Source organism: Felis catus, chromosome B4 (assembly GCF_018350175.1).
Source record: "Felis catus isolate Fca126 chromosome B4, F.catus_Fca126_mat1.0, whole genome shotgun sequence".
In the NCBI taxonomy this organism is placed as follows: domain Eukaryota; kingdom Metazoa; phylum Chordata; class Mammalia; order Carnivora; family Felidae; genus Felis; species Felis catus.
The window spans coordinates 72,190,006-72,204,652 of NC_058374.1; the positions used below are offsets into that span (position 1 = coordinate 72,190,006).

Here is a 14,647-nt window from a genome sequence, read left to right on the forward strand (position 1 = left end):
TGTAAGTTAAGGTTTGTGTTAACTCACATAGTACCTGTAACAGATGGGTCAGTAAATATTGAGCTGAGTTTGTTACAAGTACGAAGTAGCCGTCAAATGGTAGCTGGACAGATGGATGAATGACTGACTGAAGGAAAGAATGATTCAGTTCAGGAAAGCTTCTATCAGCAGGTGCGTGCTGCTTCGCTCTGGGTTTCTCCGTGTGCCTTGCACAGAGCTAGGTACAGCCCAGCTGAAAAACGGCATCATTCAGGGAATCGAAGAGTCTTGAGGGTTAGGGGCAACTTAGAATAAGCCTTAAAATTTTTATTTCTCTCTGAAGACTTGACTTTACCACAGTCATCTCACCCGAATGTGGAAAATCTCTCCTAGTAAATGACACAAAAAGCCCTTAGGTTACAATTTTAGCTTATGGAGTATAACAAAAACCTCATTTCTTTTAAGATATAACAATATTTTAGTAGAGAAACATTTCATCTTTTGACTAAGTCTGTTGGGAAGCAATGAATTTGGTGGGTTTTAAGTATATCTAAAATTAATACAGTCAGGATCATCCCAGCAGAGCCTCGGTTAGCTTGTACTTTGCACACTGACAAAGTGAGGCACCAGAGAGTTAAGGGTGAGAGGAAGGAAGAAAAAGAGCTTCCTTATACCTGGCTGTCCGCCTCTTATCACTATCTTCTAAATGTCTGGAAGTCCCTTCATGTGCTCTGCTTGCTGGCTGTATCATGGTAACTCAACAAATCCCTTTGGCAAAAGCCCTCACCGTGTGTCTCCTAAATAGCACAGTTAGAAATCCTGAACTATTCTTTACACATTAAGAACATAATATTGCATATTAAACTGGTAGACTTCACCAGAAGCCACATGACATGGCAGTTACACACACTATAATATGTTACACACACTATAATATGTTAGTGGTTAAAAGTTACATACACCATGTAAGTTGTTAAAACGGTTAACAGGCTCTGGAGTCACGGAAACTTGCACTCAGATCCTAGCCACACTTGCCAGCCACCTGGCCCTTGGAATATTATGTAATATCTCCCAAGCCTCAGTGTCTTCATCTGTGAAAGCAAAACAATAGTACTTGGTCCACAACATCATTGTGTGAATCACATACATGCTTGACATGCCTGACACATAGTGGACCTTCAAGAAAAGTGATGAGTAATAGTGGTAGTAATGGGAGTATAAATGGCTTAAATATTTCAAGCACCAACTAAAGCAAGGACATACCGAATACATATTTAGCAATTTTAAAGTTAACCGTGGCTTTTCCATCTACTCACCACTACATGATCCAAATGGGAGTAAAGGGATAAAAGAGAATCACAACCTGTTTTCTCTTCTAGGGAAGTTTTCTAATTAGCACATTAACTAATTTACTCCTTACAAATGTGCAAGTTGTAAACACAGACTGTTGTCTCAGACACTGATAACTTTTTATAAATGTAAATGCATTACAAACTCATTGCAATTAGACATAACTAAAGATTGCACACCATAACTTATTTCTCTCATGTTGAACTTTTTATTTAATGAATTTATGATTCTAACAAGGAGATTATGTTAGAGCATTAACCAAAATCTGTAGCATTTTGGGTCAGTATCTAATTTTCATTGAAGGGACCCAATATGATCAAAAAGAATCTCAGAAATAATTCACTCCCCAAATATTTTAAATACAAGTCTTCTGAACATATTAGTAGTAATAATCTTTTTGTTTCAGATTTAGTAGATCATTAGAAAGTAATAGTGAATTTTTTTTTCCTGGATATATCTGATTGAAACTGTGTTTTGCACAAAACAGGGATCAGAATCATTATACACTGATTCTACTGCAAATTCATTTGCAAATTTGGGTAAGTCTTTAAAGCAAAACTAAAAAATATTTATAACAAACCTGAGGATGTGATTAAACCCCAAAATTATTTAGTGAAAAAAATTAGTCCTGTATATAAGATGTTTTTCCACATGAGGATAAACAATAAGAAAATACCCAAGTTAATTAAAAACTCACTCATTTCAAACTCTCAAACTACAAGTAGTACTAAAGAATATTAAAATTTTACTCATAATGCTTTTACAATAGTTCATAATTCATATTTGAGCTAGACTGTGCTTAACAAATTTTTTAAAAAATTTTTTTAGTATTTATTTATTTTAGGGAGAGACAGAGCGTGAGCAAGGGAGGGGCAGACACAGAATCAGAAGTAGGCTCCAGGCTCTGAGTTGTCAGCACAGAGCCCAGCGTGGGACTGGAACCCATGAACCACAAGATCATAACCTGAGCTAATGTCAGACGCTCAACCGACTGAGCCACCCAGGCACCCCCAATTTTTCTTTTTCTTTCCTTTTCTTAATTTTTTAAAATCTTTATTTATTTTTGAGGGAGAGAGAGAGAGAGAGAGAGAGAGAGAGAGAGAGAGAGTGAATGGAGGAAGGGAAAGGAGAGGGAGACACAGAATCAGAAGCAAGCTCCAGGCTCTGAGCTGTCGCACAGAGCCTGATGTGGGGCCTGAACCCACGAACCGTGAGATCATGACCTAAGTTGAAGTCGGAAGCCCAACCAACTGAGCTACCCAGGCACCCCTTCTTTTTCTTGATAAACAATTGTTTAAAGAAAAACTAGTGCAAAAAAAATGTCTATTTTATCTCATTGCTGGTAACTTTTCATTGTGTACTAATCCCTGTTATTGGCTATTCTATGGCTATTCCTATGAACCTCTCTAAAATAAGATAGTAAATCTGGCTTATGAAGTGACAATCTTACATTTTTTTTCCTATATGTCACTTTTATATATAAAGAAATAAGGGGGACATGGGAGATACTTTAAAAGATAAAACCATGAGCTGCTAAACTTCAAATAACTGGAAGAACTACAGCGCCATCTTGTGGAAGAAAATATCTAATTAGTGAAATGGCTTTGATTCTATCAGAAAAGAAATGTGATTGAATTCTTGGCCACCAATCCTAGTTTCTTTTAACGATACATTATTTTAGAATCTTTGGTCTGGAATTTCTGTCAAACAGCAATTATTATCCAGAGGACTAACCCATATAATACAGAAACCAGATGAAGTATGTCTATGTTATGGATAAATAAAAATACAAAGTTAATATCTTTATTAGAGGCTGTCCTAATAAAGAAGGACCCTGTAAAGAGGGTGAGAGGTGAAAGAGGATGAAAGCTGGAGGCATTGGTTTTTCTATCCTTCTTTTCAAACTTAGAGGATTAAGGAAACCCTTAACGTGATTCTAGCTCAGTTTCTGAAAAACTTACTAAGGAAGGATTTCCTTTAATATCCATAATCATAAAGCAAAAATGCCAAGGAGGCAGAAACGGAAATAAGGTTGTTTGGGTGAGGTTGGAGCACGACGTATCTTTCTTTCTTCTTAGTTCAATTAACCAAAATGTACTGAGAGCCTACAATGTGCCAAGCACTTGCTGGGCACAGGGTAGTCCCTCCTGAAAGACACGTAATGACTAGTGAAGTGTACAGGTCATTTCAAGGTGGAGAAAATGTTCGGGAAGGCCAGTCTGGGAGGTCATGCCATCTGCAGGACATTGAACGGAACTCTGAGGGGCAAGAGAGGAGAGAAAAGATATTTCATTCATTCTCTCAAATCAGTGGACAGAACCAAATGGGGAACGCTGGGGGAACCCTGCCCTCTAACATACCTTTTCAAAGTACTTTTCAGACTACTGTGTATTCCATACAAACCAAAGAAAAGCATAGAGTACAGAATTTCCCTTCTGTGGAGTTAAACACTCTCTCCTTCTGTGCTCCCATGATACTTTGCTCATAACCTAATGTGGAATTTAACTCCTTATGAATAATTATTAATAATTATTTACCTGCCTGCTACTCCTACGGCTGCAAACTTTGAAAATCAAGACTATCTCATTCATCCTTTTATACTTAACACCAACCACAGTGCATATTGAGCATTCAACCATGTTTGTTGAATGGAATCAGTCATGTTTCACAAGAGTATTTGTTTGGCCACAGTAATAAACTCCTGAGTAAAAATAACACAGGTATTCCTCAAGACATCCAGACTAGCACTATAAGTAGTGACGCCCATTTATTTCTAAGGTTGTCAACTACCAAGTTCTTGTTTTGGGGCTTTCAATCCCTGAATCAATCTTTAAAACTCCCAGTGGATAAAAGAAAATTTGTCTCTATATTTATATCTATACTTTTAATTTGGGGGGGGGGGGGACTTAGGTATGATTTTTTTTTCTAAAATTGTCTTTCTTCAAGCAAATAAAAATACAAACTGGTACTTAACCTGACATAGAAGTAAAAAGAATAAAGCAAGAAAATTAACATTATCCAAGATGACTTAGATCTCCCAGTGTGGTGTTTTTAGTCTGGCTTCTCTCCCTCTCACTCCTGTCCACTCTCCATTCTCAGCTCCCACTCACCTCCCTGCCTGGACTTTATTTTTTATCTAAAATATTAACACCTGATTACTGGAGAGTTAGCAGCAGCCCAGAGGAAGAATTTGTTATAAATCATTAACAAAAAAAATTTTGGAATCCAGTTCCTGTGTTACTAGACAAACCTTTGTTTCTCTTTTATCTGGCCACATTTTAGGCACTCACCTCAAGATATTCACACAGTTTGCTTGACTCCAAAAAGAAATAGACATCACTTGTAAACAACAAATGGACATAAAGATCCCTACAGACACCACTGTCAAACAAGAAGCTGAACATGTCCTACACTTGCTGTGTATTTGAGTGCTAAAATGGGGAAGGCTATCAGTATGGTTGCACCATATATATGCAGATCAAGTACCTAATTCTCAAAAACTCTAGTTTTAAGTGAGGGCTAACAGTTTTATAAGCTACTTTGCAAAGAAGAAATGCTTCAGTAGTCATTAGAGGAAAAATCTTGATGTGAAATAACAATTCTTTTAGCTCTCTACAGGGTCAAGGATTTAAGCATTGCATTTTATGTGTGATACTGCAAATCTCTCATTTGAAATGCCATTCAGACTTGTATTCTTAAAACACAAAGGGCTAAGCACAAATCTCATATTACAATCTATTTCTTAACTCTTACTTTTAATTAAACAAGATAGTTACACAAAAGGTCCAGGCATAGTATCTGGTACTTAATTGTTTCCTTCTCTTTTCCCTTTGGAGGTAAGAGGACTGGGAGCATGTCTCATTTATTTATTTGTTTGTTTGTTTGTTTGCTTATTCTGAGAGAGAGAGAGAGAGAGAGAGAGAGAGAGAGAGAGAGAGAGCGCACATGCAAGCAGGGGAGGGGCAGAGAGAGAGGAAGAGAGAGAATCCCAGGCAGGTTCCATGCTATCAGTGCAGAGCCCAAGGCAGGACTGGATCTCACCTACTGTGAGATCATGACCTGAGCCAAAGCCAAGAGTCAGAAGCTTAAGTGACTGAGCCACCCAGGAGCCCCCCTCTCATGTCTTTATTTTTTTTTGAAGTTTATTTATTTATTTTGAGAGACAGAGAGAGTGATCAGGGAGGGGCAGAGAGAGAGAGAGAGAGAGAGAGAGAGAGAGAGAGAAAATCTCAAGCAGGCTCTGCACTGTCAGCACAGAGCCCAATGTAGGGCTCAAACCCACGAACTATGAGATCATGATCTGAGCTGAAACCAAGAGTTGGACACTTAACCAACTGAGACACTCAGGTGCCCCTCCCCTCTCATTTCTTTAGAAAAATTTTAAAACCTCTGAATCTCAGTTTCTGTCTGTGAAGGATAATAACACCACCTCATCTAGTCATTGGAAGGAATGAAAAATGTAACTTGTAAGGGCTAATTTTTTTTTATCTTTATTTATTTTTGAGAGAGAGACAGCATGCGAGTAGGGAAAGAGCAGAGAGAGAGGGAGACACAGAATCCGAAGCAGGCTCGAGGCTCTGAGCTGTCAGCAGAGAGTCTGACGTGGGGCTCAAACTCATGAACTGTAAGATCATGACCTGACCAAAGTCGGACACTTAACCAAATGAGTCACCCAGGCACCCTTATTATTACAAATTTTTTATTTTTTTTAAATTTTTTTTAATGTTTATTTATTTTTGAGACAGAGAGAGACAGCATGAACAGGGGAGGGTCAGGGAGAGAGGGAGACACAGAATCTGAAACAGGCTCCAGGCTCTGAGCCATCAGCACAGAGCCTGACGCGGGGCTTGAACTCACAAACCGTGAGATCATGACCTGAGCCGAAGTCGGACGCTTAACCGACTGAGCCACCCAGGGGCCCCTATTACAAATTTTTTAAATGTGAGTTTTTTCAGTGTCAGCCTTGGGAATTTAATAATAAAATTGCATTATCAATCTATACTCTTTGTTCTTCTTTAAAAATCAGTTTCCAAGGAGAAAACCCAATTGTACCAATACAAAAACCCAAGGAGTGGCTGACTGAAAAATCTGAGATCTTGTTGTTGAAAAAGACAAAAATAGGTCCTTTAGTAGCTCTGAGGTAGTAAAGTTGAAAATGCCAAGGAAAGTTGTATTTTTGTGGTTGCTATTTTATTACCCTTTCCAGCAATTTTCCACTTGAATGCTCTTTAAACTTGTAATTTAGGCACACTTTACTCTTTATTGTATTTCAATCTGGGAGGCAAATAACTTAATCAACTTAATCGAAGACCAGGAACCACCAAGAATTCTGGTTGGAGTTCCAGTATTGATTTAGCTCTTAATTTTCCATTAATTAAATTAGGACAATAACCAGACAACTTTCAGGATTGTGTTGGCAAGAATTTTTCTGTTTCAGTTTTGATTCCCCCACCCCTTTCCACTGCCAGTGTTCAGAAAACATTTATTACAGTAAAATTGCTTCCATTAAACTATCTGATATTAAGTAAAATTCAGTATAAAAATCATTATAAATGGCTTTCCTCTTTCACACAAACTACGCTTTTTCACTTCTTTTCAACACAGTTCTTGCCTCGTATGAAACCCATGAAATCAATTTCTCCTGGTTTTGGTCACTCCAATCACTTCCATAAGCTTGAGAGAGCCTAAGACTGAGCTCTGGAGCACTCCATCATTTTCAAAAACATTTAAAGGTACAAAGGAGAATCCAGTCAAGGAAATTGAGAAGAAAGATAGACGATAATTCAAAATAGTACAGTATCCGGAAACCAAGTGAAACAAAAATTCAAGAAGACAGAAGTGACCAGTTATGTTAAACACTGGTGCTGAGCAAAGGATGATGAGGACAAAGAACAGATCATGAGACTTGACAGATAGATGCTACTGTTGGCTCATATAGGTGTGGTTTTGGTGAAATAGTGAAATAAAAACTTGGTTCAAATTGTCATGAAGATGGGAGCCTCAGCTCAATGTCCATGGAGACATTGAGGTTTGCATCAGTAATTTGATAGCTACCAGGGGCATAGAAGGAAGGGAGATTTCTTTTCTCCCTTTTTTAACGTATTTTTTTAAGTTTATTTATTTATTTTGAGAGACAGAGAGTGCATATGCACAGAGGGAGAGGCAGAGAGAGAGAGAGAGAATCCCAAGCAGGCTCCGAGTTGCCATTGCAGAGCCCGACATGGGGCTCAATCTCACAAACCAAGGTCAGATCATGACCTGAGCTAAAATCAAAAGTTGGACACTTAACTGACTGAGCCACCCAGGTGCCCCTCTTTTTTATTTTTTTATTTTTTCATTAAAAAATTTTTTTAACATTTATTTATTATTGAGAGACAGAGAGACACAGAGCGTGAGCAAGGGAGGGGTAGAGAGAGGGGGAGATACAGAATCTGAAGCAGGCTCCAGGCTCTGAGCTGTCAACACAGAGCCCGACATGAGGCTCGAACTCACAAACTGTGAGATCATGACCTGAGCCAAAGTCAGTCGCTTAACCAACTGAGCCAACCAGGTGCCCCTACCCCTCTTTTGTTTATGATTGTTCATTAATATTATAGCACCAATGGCAGAGAACAAAGGAGACATGTAATCATGCAAGACAAGAAAGAGATAATTATAGCAGCAAAGTTCTTAAGTAGAAAGAGATGGAGTCCAGTGCCCACGTAAAGACTTGTCCTAAAATAGGGAAAGGGACACTTTCATTGAAGCAGAAGGCTACAGAGGTGGGTAGACTGGGTGGTGGAAAAATAATGTTATTTTCTGATTTTTTTTCTCAGTGAGATAAGAAGCAAAATCATCCACTGAGAGTGAGGAGCAGAAGCGAGAGGTGGAAATTTGAGAAGCAAGAAGAGGAGGTGAAATAGTAATCCCTGAGAGAGAAAATAAATCAATAAGGAAATGGGAACTGTGGTTGACTGAATTGCAAAGACTGCACTGAGGCCCACTTGAGACAAACAGTCATAAACTTTAAAAGAGATCAATCAGAATAGTTAGGTGTTTTCCTCCAGCAATCAAACTACAAGCTTGGGAAACATTTATTGACTGTTTATTATGTGCCAAGCACTGTTGTAAGCATTTTACTCCTATTAATACCTTTGAATTGGGGCGCCTCAGTGGCTCAGTCAGTTAAGCATCAGACTCTTGGTTTTGGCTCAAGTCATGATCTCACGGTTTCATGGGTTCAAGCCCTACGTCTGACTCCTCCTCGCTGACGGTGCAGAGCCTGCTTCGGATTCGGTGTCTCTTTCTCTCTCTGCCCCTCCCCCACTCACACTGTCTCTGTCTTCTCAAAATAAATAAATAAACTTAAAAAAAAATTTTTTTTAATACCTTTGAGTCAACAACAACCCCATGAGACAGGTGCAGATGAGGAAACAGGCACAAAGCTGTTAAGAAACTTATCCAAGATCACAGAGCTAGTAAATTCTGAACCCAGGATTCAAAAGAGTGTAGGTCCAGAAGCCACACCATTAACCACTAAACTATACTACCCCTTTGCAAATCGTTGGGATTAACCAATATTGGATTTCTGTCATTGAGTAAGACAGAGGGTAGGCAAGGAGGATGTTTGCAAGTAATTGAACAATGGAATCTAATCTGAACAAGTAGGAAGTAAAGACAGGAACTAGAAAGTGGTGGACATTAAAAATGGTGTCATTAGGGGCACCTGGCTGGCTCTGTCGGTAGAGCATATGACTCTTGATCTCAAGGTTGTGAGTTTGAGCCCCATGTTGGGAGTAGAGCTTCCTTTAAAAATAATAAAAATGATGTCATGAATGGATTGGAAGCCTCAGTGTGATTGAAGAATTGCCATGGAGGTAGTGAGCTGAAAAGAAGGGAGTGGTGGCTGGTGAGGGGGTGTCAGAAACTGAGATTTTAAGGATTGTATAGTTACTCATAAGTACAAAATCTAAGGTTTGACCATAAGAATTGGAAGTTAAAGTTGGAAGGAAGGATGAGGGAAAATTTAAAGAAAAAAGGTCAAGGAACTAAAAACCAGGGAGTGGTTGGATTTTCTACATGAACCAGGGGTGGTTACGGGAAAAAGAATGTGAGTCAGGTGTCACGGTCTTCACCAAATGAGAAAGATTGGCTAGGAGAGCGGGAGATTCCTACAGGATGGAAGGACACATACAGTCAGACAGCCTTGCTCCAAACAGGGGTTACGAACTCGTCCCAGTTGGCCCAGAACTCTCCCAGTTTTAGTATTGAAAATCCTACATCCTGGCCCTCCTTGAGCTGGGGATTCTGAGGAGGAAGGATGGGATATTTCCTGGAAGAAGCATAAAAATATATTACCTGCTCCATCTCCAGGCCCTGTGTGATGTGGATATTATGCATTTTAAATTATAAAACTGTCATGTGGTGGTGACTACTACTGTATTCAGCTCCTTGTCTCAGAATGTGAGATGTGAGCTTTGCTCACATTATCTGATTTATTTAAGACAAAGGTTTCCAACACATTTTCTTCTCATTTTGTCTGACTTGTTCCCTTAAGAATAGCGATCATGTTTCAGATTTCATTAAACCTAATATGCTCTAAAAGCTATAGCTAATTCTCTATGATCAATAAGTGTTGTTAAGTGCCTGAATGGGCTCAATGGAAAATATCGCTCAATCAAGAAAAGTCATATTCCACAAATGGGCTGGAGCACTCAGGGAAGGATTAGTATTGCAGTACCACCCGACTTTCATGTGTCTGCAGTGAGAAATATCTCTGCCAGAGAAGCATCTGAACCCCCCCCCCCCACTCCACTATTTCAAAGACTTCTGGACTAACATGCAAAGAATCATAATATTTCACAGAGAGAAGAAACTTTGAAGATACTTTAGAAGTTATTAAAGTCACGGCAGCCATCTTCTTTGACAGAACCCTTGTGTGAATTCTCCACTCAGACTGTGCACTAAATGTAGTTTCTGCGTATTTCCAGTTTCACGTGACAGCAAATGCTTTATGATATTTTCCAGTTTGTTTTAGGACTGCACATTTATGGCATATCAAGTGATTTCAAAATAGCACATGAATAGGAAAAGGCTGAAAGAATACACCAAAGGCTAACTGAAAGATAATCCAAAAGCTGCAATGAGACCACCAGGCTGGTGTGAGCAGTCTTCCAGGTCTTTCCTACCTTTTAACCATATATATTCTTCTCCTTGCTCTCATCACTAAATTTCCCGAAAGCAAAATCTATATTTATTCAACTCTACTTCACTCCTTGGCTTGCAGTCTGACTCTGGCCTCTGCTCCCTTAGAAGGTCACCAATGACTACATTGGTAGTCATTTCTGAGAAAATCCCAGTTTCCTATATTTATATTATTTTGAGCAAATACAGAATGAATTGTGTAAATATGAGCTGATGGTTACACATTTGTTAGTCTCACACAAGTTTACAAATCAGAAAAGAATCCTTGGATAGACCACATATCCTAATTTTGGGTTTAAACTTCCACCTCTCCCATTCACGACCCATCTCTCCTTGAAATTTCAGCAGCATTTAAATCATTTGCTGTCTCTTTTTCCTGAAATTATTTTACCCCTGTCCTATTTTTAAAAATATTTCTTCTCTTATTTACCTATTATTTTCTTTCTTTCCTTTTACCTCCAAAATTAGTTCATTATATTCTATATAATTCTTGAACTTGTAGCAACATTTTTACGTTCCTTTTAAATTCTTTAGAATTCTTTTAAAATTCTCTTTCCCTGAATTTTTTTTTTTCCTGAATGTTCCTTCTTTGGTTTTCCTAATGGCTTCTTTCCTTCCTCTGGTCTCCAAAGACAGGTAATCCCCCAAGAACCAACACTTGGACCTCTCCCTGCTTTCTACAGAGTTGATCTTAATTTAGCCATACTGGCTACTCCTGTGATTTCAACTGCTGTCTCTAAACAGAATGAAGCCCAAACCAAACATTTTAAGAATTCTTTCCTGCAGTTCCAGCCCATTGCTGAAAATCTCCACCAGGATCTCCCACAGTTCCTCATATTCCATCCACTCACCTTCCTAACCCAAACCAGTTCTTCTGATTTCTCTAACTCTGTTAAAGCAGCCATCAACCTCATGGTCACCCAAACTTAAAATCTCCATTTCTAATCCATCCTAGTCAATCAAAAAGTGTAACTTACTCTATCTCCACCCCAGGTCTAACAATCATTATTTCTTATTCACCTCTACAATTATAAGAGCTTCTTAATTGCCTCTCTGCCTTGGTTTTTACATCTTCCAGTCCATCTAGAGTATTATTTTCAAATTGATCTTCTGAAAACCAGTGTTATAGCCTTCTTTATTCAGAAACCTTTAACAGACTCCAACTGCATGGCTAAACAAAGTCAAACCCCCTAACTCAGAACCCAAGGCCCTTGCAGGCTGTGTGTAATTTCTCTGATACTTGTCTTACAACAGAATCACACCTATTAGATTCTAAAATCAGAGACAAGAAAATCATGAATAATCGAAATTACCCTGGAAAAGTCCTTCGACAGGCACTCCACTGGAGACCACGAGTTAGTTCAGCGCAGCCAGTTTTTCCTCCAGCATTGGAACAGATTCCTGTTTCTTTGGTTGAGCACCAGATGAAGTAGTTGGCTTGCTTTTAGGGTCCATTTTACATGAAAAATGCATATATGCATGTCTTTAAAAATTAGAATCACATTCAACTCAGTGATATGCTCACATCTGAGAGGCACCCAGAACAGAGACAACCTGAGGGAACCACAGATTCACATGCTTCCCGTCACGCTCATTCGAGGCAATCACTGAAAGGAATGATGGGCAGTACTGCCAGCACTATTTAAAGTGTAATTTTTCTCTCTCTTTTATGGTAGTTTGTTTTGTTAAGATGATGGAATTTCACTGTTACGTCTTTTTAAAAAGTTATTTAGATTCTTGCCTTTACTTCTCCCCTGAACTTTGAAGACAGGAATCATGTCATATTCCTATTTGCATCTTTACAGCGCTTAACACTGTACTGAGTCATTCTGTAAATATTTTCTCAGCAAATCAAATTTGCTTTGATTTGTTTATAATAGTTAAATGAATAACAGGGTAGTTTTTAACAGGATATCCCTAGTGAAAATGCCATTGCCTATTTTATTAAGAATTTATATCTTTTGTCATGAAGACTTAGTGACAGTCTTTTCTATTGCAATTACTTAAAAGCGGCAGCTTTATTTTTTTTTCTAAATAAATTAGCCTATGCTATACACACTAATAAAACAATATCAGCAAAATCCAGTGGAGGCAGTAAAATAGACATATGCTTGTTATCTATATCTGATAACCAAAATACACATGTCAAAGTATATGTAAATATATACTCATATTTGTATTCCAAAATAATAAGAATAACCTGTTGTTATTTTAAATTAATAACAAGGAAATAAGTACTATGTCATCATGATTATATTAAAATCATGAAAAAAAATTGATAACATCCTGGCATTAGCCTATGCAAAGTTTGCCAATGTTATTTAAATATACTCTCTAAATATAACTAAAAACTTCCCGGAAAATCATAATCACACTACCCCATGTAACCTAAGATTATTACTACAGCTATTTAAATATTTACCTTGGGGAAGTATAAGATATCCAGAGCTGCTTCTGGGAATCAATTTAAATAAGTCACCCTGTGTATTTGGGGGGACATACAAAAATAAATTTTGGACTCGCTGTCACATCTTCTAGATACCTGTATTTAATTCTTCCTGAAATTTAGTGATAGAATCTACCCTGTAGCCTCCGAGAGTGCACACTTGGCAGGTTTGAGAAGTCATCTTGAGTTGGGGCAGAGCTAGTGAACATGTCCCAGAAGCACTAAAGGGAAGCTAAGAGGGTGACTCTAGGTGTGTCACACGTCCTTGCTTCCCTGGGCAACATCTGCAGGGCTTTGAGAGTGTTCCTGGGAACATTGGTGCCCGAGGGAGTGTTGGAGCCTCCTAGTGACCACTAGAGGGCTCAGGGGGATCGTTACTGCAGGCTGCCCTCTAGGGGCAGTGGAAGGAAACGGCCCGGCTGTGTGATGAAGTTTACATTCTAAACACCAACCAGCACCGGACCCAGAGGCTAAAAGAGACCCCCAATGAATGTGGGGGTGGGCCCCAAGTATTTGGAGCTAGATAAAGACGCTTTGGGGTCACTGATGCCCGGCGTGCTTCGTAGAGAAGGACCTTCGTACCTAGACATTTATGGTTTTTCACACATGTCCAAAGATGTTGCCCCTCAAGGAGAAAAGTCGTAGGTCAGAATTAGGAAAGAATAGAATATATACAGGCTTTGGGACCAGACAACTATGGATTCACATACCAGCTCCATTTTTTACTAGCTTGATATGGTAAGTGAGTAATATACTTAGCCTCTCTAAACCTCAGTTTTCTTACCTGGAAAATGTAACATGTTTAGCATACACAATGCTTCAAAACTAGGACAAGGTCAGTAAAGGGAAGGTGTCCTTGTTTTTTTGTTATTTTTTCCTTAACCTAATACAGTTGGAATCTCTGACACTCTGGGTGGTATCATTCAGGTCTGTCCCCAGCTACCTTTAATAAAATCTGGCAACTCTGTCAACATCTACCAAGACTCCAGACTAATAAGAACCAGACCTGGTAAAATATGAGATGCCCCAGGAAAGTCTACTGCTCCTAAAACTGTCTTTTGCACTTTCGATACTGATTTTTAATTGTTCTCATGAACATCAGATGGTAGCCTATTTAACCTCCCATCTGGTATGGCTGATATGTCTAAATGGAACTTTCATCTGCATGTCTGGTAGTTTTTTGTTCCCAAGGGGCCAGAATCAGGAAATGTAGTGGGAGGGGCCAACCTACCTAACTAACCTCTGCCAGGCTCCTTGCCTCCTATCGATCCATGTACCTAGGCTCCACCTGTTAAACATCCCAATATCGGGCACAGATGGTTCCCTGTTTAATGATTCTAATCCCACCTCATCTTGCCACCCCAAAGTCTGCCCCGATCCATCTGTTTTTGCATTAGCCCCTTGGACACTTACTTCAGCCTGGATTTAAACTGTTCCACCCTTTGCTTAGATTTTAAGCTTAGGCCTCTTTAGAATCAATTTTCCCCAGCCCTCATCCCACAAATATCCCACCTGTCTCAGATTATTCCTTCTCCCTAACAGCTCTCAAAAGACAAGATAGTTAAGGCTGAATTATTTTTATAAGAGGACATGAGGGCTAGAGTTACTGCCTGAAGACACTGAACCAGCACTAAGAATCTTCGTAGAGAATATGGCCATAGAAATAGGATCAATTGATTCCATTAGTTA

General features: G+C 38.9%; 1 protein-coding gene across 2 annotated transcripts in view; it reads right to left on the reverse strand.

The window, feature by feature from the left end:
- The window catches only part of NELL2 (neural EGFL like 2), a 390,253-nt gene extending 377,104 nt beyond the window's left edge, over window positions 1-13,149 (reverse strand). Inside the window, exons 1-2 of one of the 2 annotated variants that reach the window (XM_045061670.1) lie at window positions 12,935-13,149; window positions 11,826-11,953 (exon numbers count right to left, since the gene is read on the reverse strand). The gene's annotated coding sequence lies outside the window, so the exon portion shown is untranslated. Of the gene's footprint in view, window positions 1-11,825; window positions 12,104-12,934 lie in introns of those variants that run through there. The other variant, XM_023256973.2, reaches the window with a different exon arrangement.
- Window positions 13,150-14,647: the final 1,498 nt, after the last annotated feature.